Source organism: Canis lupus, chromosome X (assembly GCF_003254725.2).
Source record: "Canis lupus dingo isolate Sandy chromosome X, ASM325472v2, whole genome shotgun sequence".
NCBI classification, from domain to species: Eukaryota; Metazoa; Chordata; class Mammalia; order Carnivora; family Canidae; genus Canis; species Canis lupus.
This window is the reverse complement of record NC_064281.1, coordinates 85,959,028-85,973,839: the sequence shown is the minus strand read 5'-3', so window position 1 is coordinate 85,973,839 and position 14,812 is coordinate 85,959,028. Positions and strand designations below refer to the sequence as shown.

Here is a 14,812-nt window from a genome sequence, read left to right as displayed (position 1 = left end):
CTTCCTACCTTGATAGAAGCGCGAACTCTTCTCACTGTTGCATTCCAGCTCTTCTCTCTTTAAATCTCAGGCTGAATTCATAGATTTTCAGGATGATTTGAAGGTTATCTAGGTAATTTGGTGGGGACAGGTGACTTGGGGACCCTACTCTTCCGCCATCTTGCCCCGCCTCCTGTATTCCTCAAGGTTACTGAACTCCTTCAATTCTAATGATGGGGATCCCTGGGTGGCGCAGCGGTTTGGCGCCTGCCTTTGGCCCAGGGCGCGATCCTGGAGACCCAGGATCGAATCCCACGTCGGGCTCCCGGTGCATGGAGCCTGCTTCTCCCTCTGCCTGTGTCTCTGCCTCTCTCTCTCTCTCTGTGACTATCATAAATAAATAAAAATTAAAAAAAAAAAAATTCTAATGATGTTTTGGGGGCAGATTTCTTAAGATTTCTATATACAAGGTCATGTCATCTGAGAATAGCGATAGTTTTACTTCTCCCATTCCAATCTAGATGTCTTTCATTTCTTTTCATTATCTCATTGCCCTGGCTAGAACATCCACAACAATGTTGAATAGAACGGGTGAGAGCAAACATCCTTATCTTATCCCTGATCTTAGGAGTAAAGCATCCAGTTTTTTACCATTAAGTGTTGATGTTAACTATGTTTTTTTAGTATGTGGCTTTTACTAGTTTGAGAAAGTCCCCTTTTATCTATTCCTAGTGTGTTATGTGCATTCATCATGGAAGTATTTTGTCAAATACTTTTTCTTCACCTACTGAGATGATCACATGCATTTTATTGATTGCTCTTCATATGTTAAACCAATCTTGCATTTCAGGGATAAATCACAGTTGGTCATTGTGTATAATCCATTTTATATGTTGCTGTTTGGGTTGTTGGCACTTTATTGAGGATTTTTGCATCTGTATTCATTAGGAATATTAGTCTATAGATTTCTTTCCTGTGATGTGTTTGTTGGATTTGGGTATGAAGGTAACATTGGCCTCATAAAATGAGTTGCTACTTTGATTAATGTAAAATGCCGAAGTAAAAAATTGCAGACATGATTTGTATGTAGTCATTTGGCAGTTTTCTGCACTAATCACCACCCCCAAGGGGCTAGTTCACAAATGGGCAATTTTGTGTGTGGCTGCCTTTGTTTCCAGTTGATAGCCATCAGTCACGTTTACCACAGGATAGTTATTTTTCTCTTTTTACTCAATTTTTTAAATTGTTTCTCTCTCCATTGCATTATCCTCTTTTATTTACCCTTGTCTCCACCATATGCCTTCCCAAGGGCTCTAGCTCCCCTCTACTCAGTGCACTGAATACTGTTGTTCTGTGAATCTTTAGGGTTGAAAGGATTGCTGAATCCTGCTTGAGTTAAGCCCTCCAGTTTCCTTTTTTTGAATCACTCTTTCAAAGTCTTCCCACTGCCTAAGTGTCTCTCACCCATGAGCCACATTTCCTGACCATATTCTTTAATTACAGGCCTCTGTATTAGCCCTTTCCTGGTTAATGCTGAAAAGAAGAAACAACCTGTGCTATCCTTGACCCTTTTCTGGTCAGCTGCCCAAACATACATGATAGTGCCAACTGTATTAGCAGCTGTTCCCTCATAATATAGAGGGTCCAGGAGCAGCAGCAAAACATGAAGTAGAATTAAAAACTATATTTGGTGATATGTTGTGAATACCAAGCTATTAATACCAAAGTTTGGAAATACCAATGTGAAAAATATAGCCTTTCTCCTTAGATCTTTCTTTGACACTCTAGAGATTCTGGTAGTGTTGAAAGCACCCTCGGAACACCTTGGATATTTTGTGGATGGATGAATGAAATAGAAGAAAAGTATCCAGTATGCATACTTTTGTTTCTTTTTCCTTGAGAGGCAGTATTGTAGACTGAAAGATCATAGGCTCTGGAGCCAAAGATCTTAGTGGCTATCTAGGCATTGCCACCTATATAGTGGTTATGGGGGTAAAGTCGTTTAATGTCTGTGTCTCACCTTCCTTCTCTGTGAAATGGAGAGTAATAATAATACCTGTTCCCAAAAATCTTCTCCAAAAACAATTTTCACATTTTATCCAGTGGTAGGTTTTTCTACTCTCTTGCTTGTGCATTTTGATGAACAAAATTTAATGATTATAATAATAAAACATAAATCTTTCCCATTAAAAAATACCTGTCCCAGTGTTGTTACAATGAAATAATAAAATATATATTAAAGAACCTAGCACGGCATTTGACTTAAAGTAGATGGTGGCCTTAAAAGATAGTAGAGCAGAATGTGCTAGAGAATAGACTATCAATTGGTGGTATTATTATTTTTTTTAATTTTTATTTATTTATGATAGTCACACAGAGAGGGAGACAGAGGCAGAGACACAGGCAGAGGGAGAAGCAGGCTCCATGCACCGGGAGCCCGACGTGGGACTTGATCCCGGGTCTCCAGGATCGCGCCCTGGGCCAAAGGCAGGCGCTAAACCGCTGCGCCACCCAGGGATCCCCGGTGGTATTATTTTTATTCTGCTGTAGGCTCTATACTCTACTATGCACTCTGTATTTTGGAAAGGAAGTTTTAGAGTTAAGAAAGACATGAACCCTACCCAAGGAACAAAACTTCTTACTCTGACTTGCTTGAGAGAGATGAAAGGAATGTGTAGAACAATGGAAGCAGACATTGTTAGCCTGCCAAGGTGATTCTGAGAGTAGGTAAAACAGAATTCTACTCTGAGACTCTGAATGGCCTCCTTTGTTTTCCAGTAGAAGGGGTCACATTCCTGTCTTTAGCTCCTCTTTCCCTGACTTGCCATTTAAGTTATCCTGAAACATCCACAGTTAGGATTTTTAGTCCTAACCTGAATTATCCAAGATATAACTCGTATTAAGACAGCAATTTTGGTTGTCTGTATTGGACTAAAGATAGCCACAAATTCTTTGATGCTCTTCCGATAGCCTGGATCTATCTCTACTGCTTATCCCCTAAATCTGGGCTGGCCTATAACTGCTTTAATCAATAGAGTATGGCATAAGTGACAAAAAGCTCATTCTAGGCCTAGCCTTTAAAGCACTTGTAGTTTCCATATTGGTTCTTGGACATCTGAGCCATCATATGAAAAATTTGACTACTCTACTGGAGGGACGAAATGGAAAGCCCTGGAGATGCTTGGAAATAAAGAGAGGCCCAGCTAGATCCAAACTTCCAGCCATTCCTTCCAAGGCACCAGACATATAAGTAAAGCAGTCCTGGACCCTCCATTTAAGCCATCTGAATACCACTGAATGACTTTGGTTAAAGCCAATTGCAGTGGGAAATATTGCTCAGCTGGGCCCTGATCAAATTGTGACCAATAGATTCTTGAGATATAATAAAATGGATGTTGTTTTAAGCTACTATGTTCTATACAACAATGATTGTACAACAAACGAACCAGAAAAATGCCAAGTTATATACATATAAATTTAAGATTGTTTTTAATCGAAAGTAATTTATGTATGTGATAAAACAGTACATAAATGTATAAAATGTAAAGTCGAAGTCTTTTTCCTTTTTTTTTTTTTAAAAGATTTATTTATTCATGAGAGACAGAGAGAGAGAGGGAGGCAGAGGGAGAAGCAGGCTCCATGCAGGGAGCCCAACGTGGGACTCGATCCGGGGAACTCCAGGATCACACCCTGGGCCAAAGGCAGGTGCTAAACCACTGAGCCACCCAGGGATTCCCCCGAAGTCTTTTTCCTAATGCCGACTCCATTCCCAAAAGGAGCCATTAAATTTTTTTTCATCTCTCCAGAATTTTTAATAAATATAACAATATGAGTGTATTTTTATTTTGTCCTACCAAGAACATATTATGTATCTATTTAGCTATGTAGCTAACTATACCATTCTGCACCTTGCATTTTTCACTTACCAGTATCTCTTGGAGAGCCATCAATGTTTATAGATCTTCTCTCTACATTTTAGGCATGTCATATTTTCCCATTGTAAGGATAGCGTAAACTCTATGAAGGTAGAGATTTTTTTCTGTGAGATCAAGTAACTTGCCTAAGGTTACTCAGCTGATAAATCAGCAGATCTGGGATTTGAATTCCAGAAGTCTGGTTCCAATAGGAGTTCCTGAAATGATGGAAATGTTCTGTGTCTTATGTTCCACTGTGTTCGCCTTTAGCCAGATATTATTGTTGAACAACTGAAATGTTAGTCTGGTGGGACTAAATGTTGAATTTAATTTAATAGATGTTTAATTTTATTAATTTAATTTATTTAATTTTACTAATTTAAATAATAGCTCCAATGTGACCAGTGGCTGCCATATTGGAGAGCAGGGCTTGAGAGTCTGTACTCCTAACTGCTATGCTCCTCTACAGAGAACAAAGAGTCTACTAAAGAGGCTTAGAAGGAAGATCCAGGGGGACATATAAAGAAAAATAAGTGCAGGGTCGCAACAGACAAGAGAAAGAGAGTACGTCTAAGAAGAGGGTGTAGTCACTTGTGTTTAACACTGATTCAAGTTGCTGAGGATAGAGAAGTAACCATTGGAGTCAGCCAGACAAAAGTAACCTAGAGGGGCAGTTTGGCAGTTATAGATACTGGAGTAATTGTAAGATGAGGAAAATGAAAGCAGCATATGTAAACAATTCTTTCAAAAAGTTTTGCTATGAGGGAGAGCAGAGAAACTGAGCTGCTGGAGGAGAATGAACATTCTAGCCTTTTCAAAATCCTCTTAGATCCACAAAACTTCTAGGAAATTCTTTCATACTGATGGGCCCATCACCCAAAAAAAGCCCCACTGAGGATCAAAGCTAAATACTTCAATAGGACATAGCTGATTTCAAGCTAGCTTATAAAACTACTGTATTATCAATAGTAGTTAATTCTAAGGTAAGGTCTGTACCTTCTATCAATGGATCACATTTGCAACATGTTCTCATGAATATTATCTAACAGATTTTCAAAAGTGCATGGACAGCAGATAGTAATGTACCCATTTTATGATGAGGAAACCCTGAGGTAGGAATTGGTAAAGTGATTTGTGTAAGGTCATATAGCAAGTGAAAGGCAAAACTGTGAATGGAGCTTATCTCATAATTCACTGTCTTGTTTGTGACTACAATGATTTTTCCCCTTCTCCATTGATTGAGGGTATGTGTTGAGTCATCTATGAATTTCTCCTTAAGATGTGCTTTAGCTCTATTGTTTTCAGAAACACATATCTGAAACATTGTGGAAAGTACCTAGTATTGCATCTTGTCTCCTTCACTTCTGCCTTCAGCCTAAGCCCCCTGTTGATCTTTTAGTATAATCAGGGTACACAAATATAGAAGGCAGCAGCTAAACCTGATGGGATTCTGGAAGAGGTCATAAGTGGAATGGACATGTGTGGGGAGTTTTTAAAGTGCCTCTAGATTTGTCTTGCATTAATAAAGACACCTAAATTGTCTCGCTAACCTTGATCGTAGGGGAAAGATATACAAAGGTTTTTGTTTCATATGCTTCAAGATCATATACACTCTACCTAGGGTCACTCTCTGGTCTTTTAGCATATCTACTCCTTACAATACGACTTATCTTTGTCTCTCTTCTTGAAAGAAAGGGATTGGGTGGGGCAGGAAATGGAAAATATAAGATCAGAGGGGGGTTGGAGAAGACAGGGCTCTCCAGACAAAAACACAGTTGCATAAGGAATCCCCAAACTCTGGCACTCCAAAAGTTTGCCTATCACCAGCTAGACCCCAAGACCTTGCCTTTACTGCCTGCCTGCTTGGACTCACCGACCTTTGTCACACATTTTTCCGTAAGCTCTTTCCAGCTTCTCTCTTAACTCAGGCAAATAGAAAGTGAAACTGCCCCTTAGGGCCATAGTGACTGCCCCGACAAGACCTCCAGCCTGCCCAGACTAGCCATCCACTTTTAACTTAACCTCTGACTCGCACCTGTACAGATGGATCATGAGTGGCCTTTAGAATGACTGCTGACTACTTTTATTATAATACTAAAATCTCCACCCAAGGAGGAACCTCAGCCTCATTTATATAACATACAATGTATGTATAGGCACCTTTCCTTAAGGTGCATTTGTGACCTTATGCCAGCCTCTACATACAATGACAAGGCTCCCCTATCTAAATGTTCTTCCTCACCCTAAATAAAGAGAACCCATCCACTCTTGCTTGGGAACTCACAGCTTTGGAAAGCTATTCCCTGTGATCTCTTTATATATTGCAAATAAAATTTACTTTGTGCAACAGCTCAAACCTGGTGCAGTTTCTGACTCACCAAGGAGCAAACTCATGTTGGTTCGGTTATATGACCACCTTCCTCCCACTGCCTCTCCTGTTTCTAGGATCTTCCCTCATGTCTCCCAGTCTATCCTCCAGGTCCCCTGCTGTCCCAGTCCTTGGTCAGTGCCTGCTAACACCCTGGAAACATACCTTACCTGGCTCTCACCCACCAGAGTCATCAGTTGAGCAGTTTAGGGAATTGATTCCCTTTCTTCTTTTTCTCCATTAAAGAAGAAATTAACTTGTATGAAACCATAAGAGACCCCTGAATAGCCAAAACAGATTTAGGAAAGAAGAAAAAAGCTGGAGGCATCATGTTTCCTGATTTCAAACTATAATACAAGTCTATAGTAGGCAAAACAGTATGATATTGACATAAAAGCAGATATATACATTAATGGAACAGACTAGAGAGCTCAGAAACAAACCAACGCAAATATGTCAATTAATTTATGACAAAGGAACCAAGAATATACAATGGAAAATGGAAATTTTCTTCAATAAATGGTGTTGGGGGCAGCCCTGATGGCCCGGCAGTTTGGCGCCGCCTTCAGCCCAGGGTATGATCCTGGAGACCCAGAATCGAGTTCCGTGTCGGACTCCCTGCATGGAGCCTGCTTATCCCTCTGCCTGTGTCTCTGCCTCTCTCTCTCTCTGTGTCTGTCATGAATAAATAAATAAAATCTTTAAAAAAATAAAAATAAATAAATGGTGTTGGGAAAACTGAACAACCACATATAAAAGAATGAAGCTGGACAACTATCTTATACACAAAAATTTACTCAAAATGGATTAAAGACTTAAACATAAGACCTGAAAACAAAAACTCCTAGAAGAAAACAGGAAGTTAGGAAATAAGCTCCTTTAATTAGGTCTTGCCAATCACTTTTTGGATTTGACTGGAAAGCACAGACAACACAAGCAAAAATAAACAAGTGGGTCTATGTAAAACCAAAAAAGCTTCTGCACAACAAAGGAAACCATCAACACAATGCAAAGGCAACCTACCAAATGGGAGTCAGTATCTGCAAATCATATATCTTGATAAGGGGTTAATCTTCAAAGTGTATAAAGAACATATACAACTCAATAGCAACCCCCCCTCAACCAGACAATCCAATTTAGAAAATGAGCAGAGGATCTAAATGGTCATTTTTTCAAAGAAGACATACAGATGGCCAACAAGTACATGAAAAGTACTCAACGCCACTAATCACCAGGGAAATGCAAATCAAAATCACAATGAGATATCACCTCACACTTGTTAGAATGGCTACTATCACGAAGACAGAAAATAACAAGTGTTGGTGAGGATGTGGAAAAAAGAGAACTCTTGTGCATTGTTGGTGGGAGTGTAAATTGGTGCAGCCAATGTGGAAAATAGTGTAGAAATTTGTCAAAAACTTAAAAACTAGCATTACCATATAATCCAGGAATTTCATTTCTTGGTATTTATTTGAAGACAATGAAAACACTATCTCAAGAAATACATTCAATCCTCTGTTCATTGCAGCATTATTTACAATAACCAAGATATAGAAACAAACTATGTATCCATTAATAGATGAATGGATAAAGAAAATGTGGAATATGTATAGAATGGAATATTATTCAAGCATAAAAAAGAAGGAAATCTTGACATGTGCAACAATATGGATGGGACTTGAGGGCATTCTGCTCTGTGAAATAAGTCAGATAAAGACAAATACTCTATAACCTATAAAGCCAACCAAACCAACCAGTCATGGATACAGAGAACTGATTGGTTATTGCCAGAGGCAGGGGTGGGGGGTGGGTGAAATGGGTGAAGAAGGTCAAAAGATTAAAATTTCTAATTATAAAATTAGTAAGTCTTGGGGATATAATGTACAGCATGGTGACTACAGTTAATAATACTCTATTGTATATTTGAAAGTTGCTAAGAGTAGATTTTAAAAGTTACAAGAAAAATATTGTAATTATGTATGGTAGAGGATGTTAACTAGACTTACTGTGATGATTATTTCACAATATATACAAATATTGAATCATTATGTTGTACACCTGAAATGAATATAATGTTATATGTCAATTATATCTCAATAAAAAATAAATAAGAAATTAACTCAAATATTTAAAACAGGGGAAAAAACCCAAATACTAATCAGGAAATTGCACTGAAACCTACAATGAAAGGGACCTTGAAGATTAATCAGTGGGCTTATTTACAGTTAGTTAGACCCAATAGGGGCAGGTGACTTTTTCAAGGCCCACAGCAAGGGACTTGGCATGAGCTTCCTGATTCTCAGGCATGATGTAGGTGCTGCTCAGTGGCAATCCCATCCCTGTTTGATGAATGAATCACTCAGTAAGAAGGGGAAAGTCAGACAAAGGCTTTCAACAACAGCTCTGTTAAGTGCAAACTTTCCCACACCTTAATTTGATTAAGTAAATGAAAGATTTAAGCTGAGAAAGGTGTTTTGATGATTGTTAATTAAACTCTGGCCATCAAATAGAGATTTCAACAACTTGATCCCACACAAATAAGTTCTAAGTCCAACATTAAATTAATGCATTTCACTCCACCTCTCAGTTTTCCTTCATCAAGTCTCTATTTTTTTTTATTTTTTTTTTATTTTATTTATGATAGTCACAGAGAGAGAGAGAGAGAGAGAGAGAGAGAGAGAGAGAGGCAGAGACACAGGCAGAGGGAGAAGCAGGCTCCGTGCACCGGGAGCCCGATGTGGGATTCGGATCCTGGGTCTCCAGGATCGCGCCCTAGGCCAAAGGCAGGCGCCAAACCGCTGCGCCACCCAGGGATCCCCTTCATCAAGTCTCTAATTGGCATCAACAACAGTGGGAGTCAGGGAAGAAACTCAAGGAAAGATTGTCTAGTGGTAGAATGGACTTTAGCACAGCTGCATCTGAGCTCTGTGACCTTGGGCTAGTTTTTCAGCATGCAGGAGTTTATTGCTACCTCCTGAGGTCATTGTAAAGATTAAATGAGATCACAAATGCAAAACACCTAGTACAGTGTTTGGTATACAGATACCAGTCAACAGTCATTGTCTGGTATCACCATCATCATTATAATACCAATTGTTGAGATGGAAACGTTCTCATTACAGCAAGGAGACATTACTTATCCCACGATGGCTTAAAAACACAGGATAATAGTAGAAAGACCTGCATTGAAATCAAGCCCTGCCCCTTAGTGGTTGTGCATTTTGGGGCCTGCTATTTAACCTCACTGTGTCTCCATTACTGGGGATTGATAAAAAGAGTTTTCCCCATAAGGTTATTGAGAAGATTAAGTGAAGTGATACATACGTACAAAGCATTTAGCATAACAGCATGCACTAAATGTAACTTGTGTTAGTAGGTAGTGGGTCCAGGTCTTAAGAGCCTTGTAAGGGAGGATGCCCCAGGCTTGGCTTCTGGGAGGGAGGGAGAGACCCACTCCATTTGACAAAGGCCTGCAACAGAGGCTACCCCAAGGCTTTGTGTGTGCTCCCTGTTTCCTCTCTCAGAGGCCCATTTCCTTTGCTCTCTCATCATTTCCTCTCATTCTTGCCAGTTCAAAGCCTTTTACGGTGACTCGAAGTTTGGACTTTATGGGTTCAGTTTCCAGACATTTCCTGTTACCTTTCCTTTCTATCAGTTTCCTTTTTCGTGGACATTCTGTTTTCTTGTGCTCCCTCGCCAGAGCACAATGAGGTGGCTAAATACATTCTCATGTCCACAGAGGGGCAGCAGAGCATGGTAAAAACAGTCCTGGACTGGGTATCAGGACAGCTGTGTTTTAATTTTTCAAAATATGCGTGGGCATGTCACTTCATCAACTTGAACCTTGGTTTCCCTGTTTTGAGAGAGAGAGAGAGAGAGAGAGAGAGAGAGAGAGAGAGCATTGACCTATACTGATGAGCAATTGGAAGGCCCAGACACCTTCCTAGGTCCTTGGTATGACCTACCTTTGTGATGAGACCTTTGATCAAATTTCATATCTATCTATTGTATTCTTAAAAAAAAAAAAAAAGCAGAAGAATAGGGGCTCCTGGGTGGCTCAGTCAGTTAAACGTCTGCCTTCAGCTCTGGTCAGGATCTCAGGGTCCTGGGATTGAGCCTTCACATGGGGCTCCTTGTTCAGTGGGGAGTTAGCTTCTCCTTCTCCCTCTGCCCCTCCCTGTCTTACTTGTGTGCTCTCTCTCTCAAATAAATAAATAAAATCTTTAAAAAAAAACCCAGAAGGGTAAACCAGTCTATGTAAGGCAGCCTTCCTAGAGTTGAGGAGACTTTTAGTATCACTTACCCATGGGAGTGAGGTCCAGGCATTGGCTCAGTGAATTGGGAAAAAGCAACTCATTCATCAGGCAGCATCAGCTAGAATGCCCTGAGGAGCCTGTCCTTCTGGAAAACTCGTAGCTCAGGTGTTGCTTAAGGTTTTTCAGTTGTCCTCCCAGCTCACACAAAGAGGTGTTTCCATCTGGAGAAGTTGGGTGAAGCTGGAACAGGCAGGAGGCAATCAGTGAGTCAGGGAGCAACTTAATTTAACCATATATCCCTGGTGCCTGGCACACGCTTGGGTGCTCTCTAAATGTTGCCCTGAGTGAATGGAACAAATTGCAAGGTGGCTCCATTGCCATTTTCCTGTGTGACCAGAACCAAGTCATTTCAGCTTCGTATATTTTTGTGCTTTTTATTGAAATATATTTGACCTATAACATTATGTAAATTTAAGGTGTACATGTTAATATGATACATTTCTATATCGCAATACCATTGACATTGTAGTGATAATTAGCACCTCTATCATATGACATAATTATTTTTTGTAGTGGTTGGAATAATTAAGTTCTAGTCTCTTAGCAAGTTTGATGATTATGATACAATATTATTGTCTATATTCACTATACTGTGCATTAGAGGTCTAGGGCTTATTGATTACTTGTTGCAAGTTTGCTTAAAAGCAACGTCTGTCCTATCTCCCTGCCCCTTTCCAGCACCTGGTAACCATCATTTTACTCTCTGTTTTGGACCACTTTGGCTTTTTTAGATTCCTCATATACATTTCACTTCTGTAAACCTAGTTCCCAGTGACTACGATGAAGATGATTTTATCTCTTGAGGGATTGTTTTGGCCATGAAATGACAAAGTGCACATAAATGTGCTCTATGAAAACAATGCCCTAGAGCTGTAAGGCATAAAAGATGAGAAAACTTTCCTACTGTTAGATTCCTCCTCCCTATCATTTTAGTGACTAAACTTCAGTGCCAATTTTCTCACTGACCATCTTCTATTAAAAATAGTGAAGAATTTCAAGTAATGAGACTCTATACACCCCATGGGATGCTAAGCTATTCTTCATTTTGAACAGAAAAAAAAATGGTGGTGCTTATAAACATTTCTGCCTTTCCTGAAAAGAGCCTGCATGAGAAAAGGGTGCTTACACCTGGCATAGTCGATCCCTAAGATGACTTCCAGCCTGATGACTCCAGAGGGTGGCAGACTCTAAAAGGTCCTCAAAGGGCAGGTTCTCTGTTTTACTTGGCCTTGTTTCCCCACGTAGTGCCTTGCAGAGGGTCTAGCAGGCTCCCCTATTGAAACAGTAAATGCAAAATTGTGAACTAGTTGTCTGTCCAACAGACCACCACGAGATGGCGGTAAAGGCAGGTGAATTCATCGTGTTCTCTGCGCTTTCTCCATCCCGCCTCCGGCCCTCAGGTCAAATAGGGTTCAAGCTTCATCTCCTTTCTTCCATTTCCTCTGCTCAAACTTACTTCTATAAACCTCAGTAAGTCTTCTTTGTTCCCCTCACTTTTAGTGAGTGTCTTTCCCGGGCTGCTCTGGAACAACACAGTATCCTAACCCTTCTCCAAAAAATTAAAAATATATATACATAAACAGAAACCAGTTTTAAATAGGGGTGTCGGTACAGTAGCGCCCATTTCACGGGGCTCTTGTGAGGACAAAATGAAGTGAGGCACCTAAAACTTAGTACAGGGCCTGAACTCAATAAACGTCAACAAGAACTGCCATGATTATTGTTGTTACTCTTACAGGTTAGACTGACCCAGGTTATCTAATAAGTGAAAGAGCTTTCAAAGGCAGGGATCAGAGGGAAAACTGGGAACAGTTCTTGCATATCCCCAGGGCAGTTCTTTGGCAAAATTAGAGTTACAGGGGTGGAAATATATGTCTGTCCACTGTGTTGCATGACTTTCTCAAACAATTTTCACCAAGTCCCACCCAGATGAATTGGGAGAAATTGCATACACATGTATCTTTCAAAAGAAAGCCTGTAAGCACTTCATCAAGCACACTGTAGGTCCTTTTTTCTGTTTTTAAAGATTTATTCATTTATTTGAGACAGAGAGAAATAATAGAAGGCAGGAGCTTAGGGACAGAGGGTCCTAAGCCGACTCTGCGCCGAGTGCAGAGCCCAATGCAGGCTGGATCTCAGGACCCTGAGATCACGACCTGAACTGAAACCAACGGCTGATCACTTAACCAATTGAGCCACCCAGGCACCCCCACACCATAGGTTCTTAATTAAAGTTTGACTTTTCATCTAAAAGTTGGATCAGTTTGAACTAATGATAAGGTCTCATTCAGGTGGTTCCCCACTGGACTGTGCTTTGCAATCACAGGGGCCTCTCCCCAGAGAGAATAATTCTATAGATCTGGAGCAGGGCCTAGAAATCTGCATGTTAAAGCTGTCTCCAGACATTTGTGGGAACTAGTGGACTAACTGAAAAATGTTTAGCTGAGAGGAAAGGGGACCCAGAAGTATTGCTTATTCTGGGTGCTGTGCTGAGTGCTTTATATCATATCATTTGACCTTCACAGCTGCTCTGTGGTGTCACTTCCATTGTGTCCATAGGACTGCTAAAACTCAGAAATGTTAAATGACTTGTCCATAGTTTCAGTTTGTAAATAACAGGTCATGGTTGCAAATACCATTCTCTGCCATCCTCATGTTCATGTGCCATATGACTTCCTGGGCACACATGGACCTGGCCCAGTCTCAACTCTCTGGCTAAGTGGCAATCTTTATCATATACTTATCTGTCTGCTCAATGACTTTCTCTATAATGACATTCCTGCCAAAGGATGAATGAATAAAACAAATAAAAAAGGATTAAATGAAATAATGGATAGAATAGGTGCCTTGTAAATTGTAAAATGCTATACACATATCGGGTGGTATTATTTGTGGCATTGATTGTTACCCAGACATATTGGGCCCAAGGAGAGCATTTAGGGTCTATATCTATTGGCCAATGGAACATGGATATAAATAGCTGATGTTCAAACCTGGTCTTGCAGATATGGGGCTAAGTCAATGGCTAGAATGAGGGTGCACCTGCTCCTGAATCTTGAGGTGTATCGGCTTGCCTGGTCTGATATTCTAGCATTAATAAGAATTTGAAGATTCTGGCAGAAATATATAAAAGTAGAGCAGTGATGTGGCATGCTGCAGGAGGTGAGGACATGTGTGCCCTTGCTCCTTCCTCTTTTTGGACTCCATCTTTGCAGTAGAGGATGCAGCGGCTGCTGTTCAGTCTTGCTGGAGGACATCAGTCCAGAAGATCAAGTCTTGATCCTGACAGGCATATCCCCTAGAGGATGAGGCTATCCTGGGTCAGTGTGGAGTGGAGGCTCTGATCACCCTGGAAGTAGCAGGCCGCATACTTGGAGGTGAAGTCCATGGTTCCCTGGCCCATGTTGGGAAAGTAAGAAGGCAAACTCCCAAGGTGGCCAAATAGGGGAAACAGAAGAAGACAAGCTGAGCCAAGCGGAGGCTGCAGTGCAACTGGCACTTTGTCAATGTTGTACCCACCTTTGGCAAGAAAAAGGGCCTCCATGCCAACTCTTAAGTCCATTATAATCCTGGCTTTCCCCAATAAAGCGACCTAGTCCAGTCAGAAAAAAAAGTATATAACAGTCACTCAGTAAGCATATTATGGACACTTACCATATATAAGATACTGAATGAGACACTGTACATTATTTTAAGAATTGAAACACATAGTCTTCAAGAAGCTTTGAGGAGACATTTTATATATATATAAATATTTATTTTAATATATCTATACATATTTAATATTTATTAAATATATATTTTATATAATTTACATATTTAACATATATTATACATATATATACACACTGCATAGCATTATAGCATTTTAAGAATTGAAAAACATAGTCTTCAAGAAGCTTTGAGGAGACATTTTATATATATAAATATATATAAATATATATATACATATATAGACATTTATTAAATACAACTATAATAATTTTAATCCCAAACCATAATGATATCAATCATCAGAAGTATTAAATACTGCTAAAGCACTTGAGAACTCTAGAATCCATTTTCTTTCTCTTATCAATCTTTTTCATCTATTTTATAGGAAAAAAACTCTGACTTTCTCCATATTCCTGAAGATACTCCACACCACTTTCTTGGTCCATCTCACATTCTGTGGCCAAAGTGATCTTTCAAAAATGCAAATCTGGTGTTATTCTTTAGCAATGGTTCCCCATTGC

General features: G+C 39.9%; 2 protein-coding genes across 4 annotated transcripts in view; one reads left to right on the top strand and one right to left on the bottom strand.

Moving 5' to 3' along the window:
* LHFPL1 (LHFPL tetraspan subfamily member 1) overlaps positions 1-14,812 on the top strand; it is a 54,534-nt gene that overhangs the window by 28,618 nt on the left and 11,104 nt on the right. The gene's annotated exons all lie outside the window — the stretch shown is intronic.
* RTL4 (retrotransposon Gag like 4) overlaps positions 10,571-14,812 on the bottom strand; it is a 504,413-nt gene continuing 500,171 nt past the window's right edge. The window contains exons 3-4 of the transcript XR_007409499.1: positions 14,097-14,169; positions 10,571-10,757 (exon numbers count right to left, since the gene is read on the bottom strand). The gene's annotated coding sequence lies outside the window, so the exon portion shown is untranslated. The remainder of the gene's footprint in view (positions 10,758-14,096; positions 14,170-14,812) is intronic.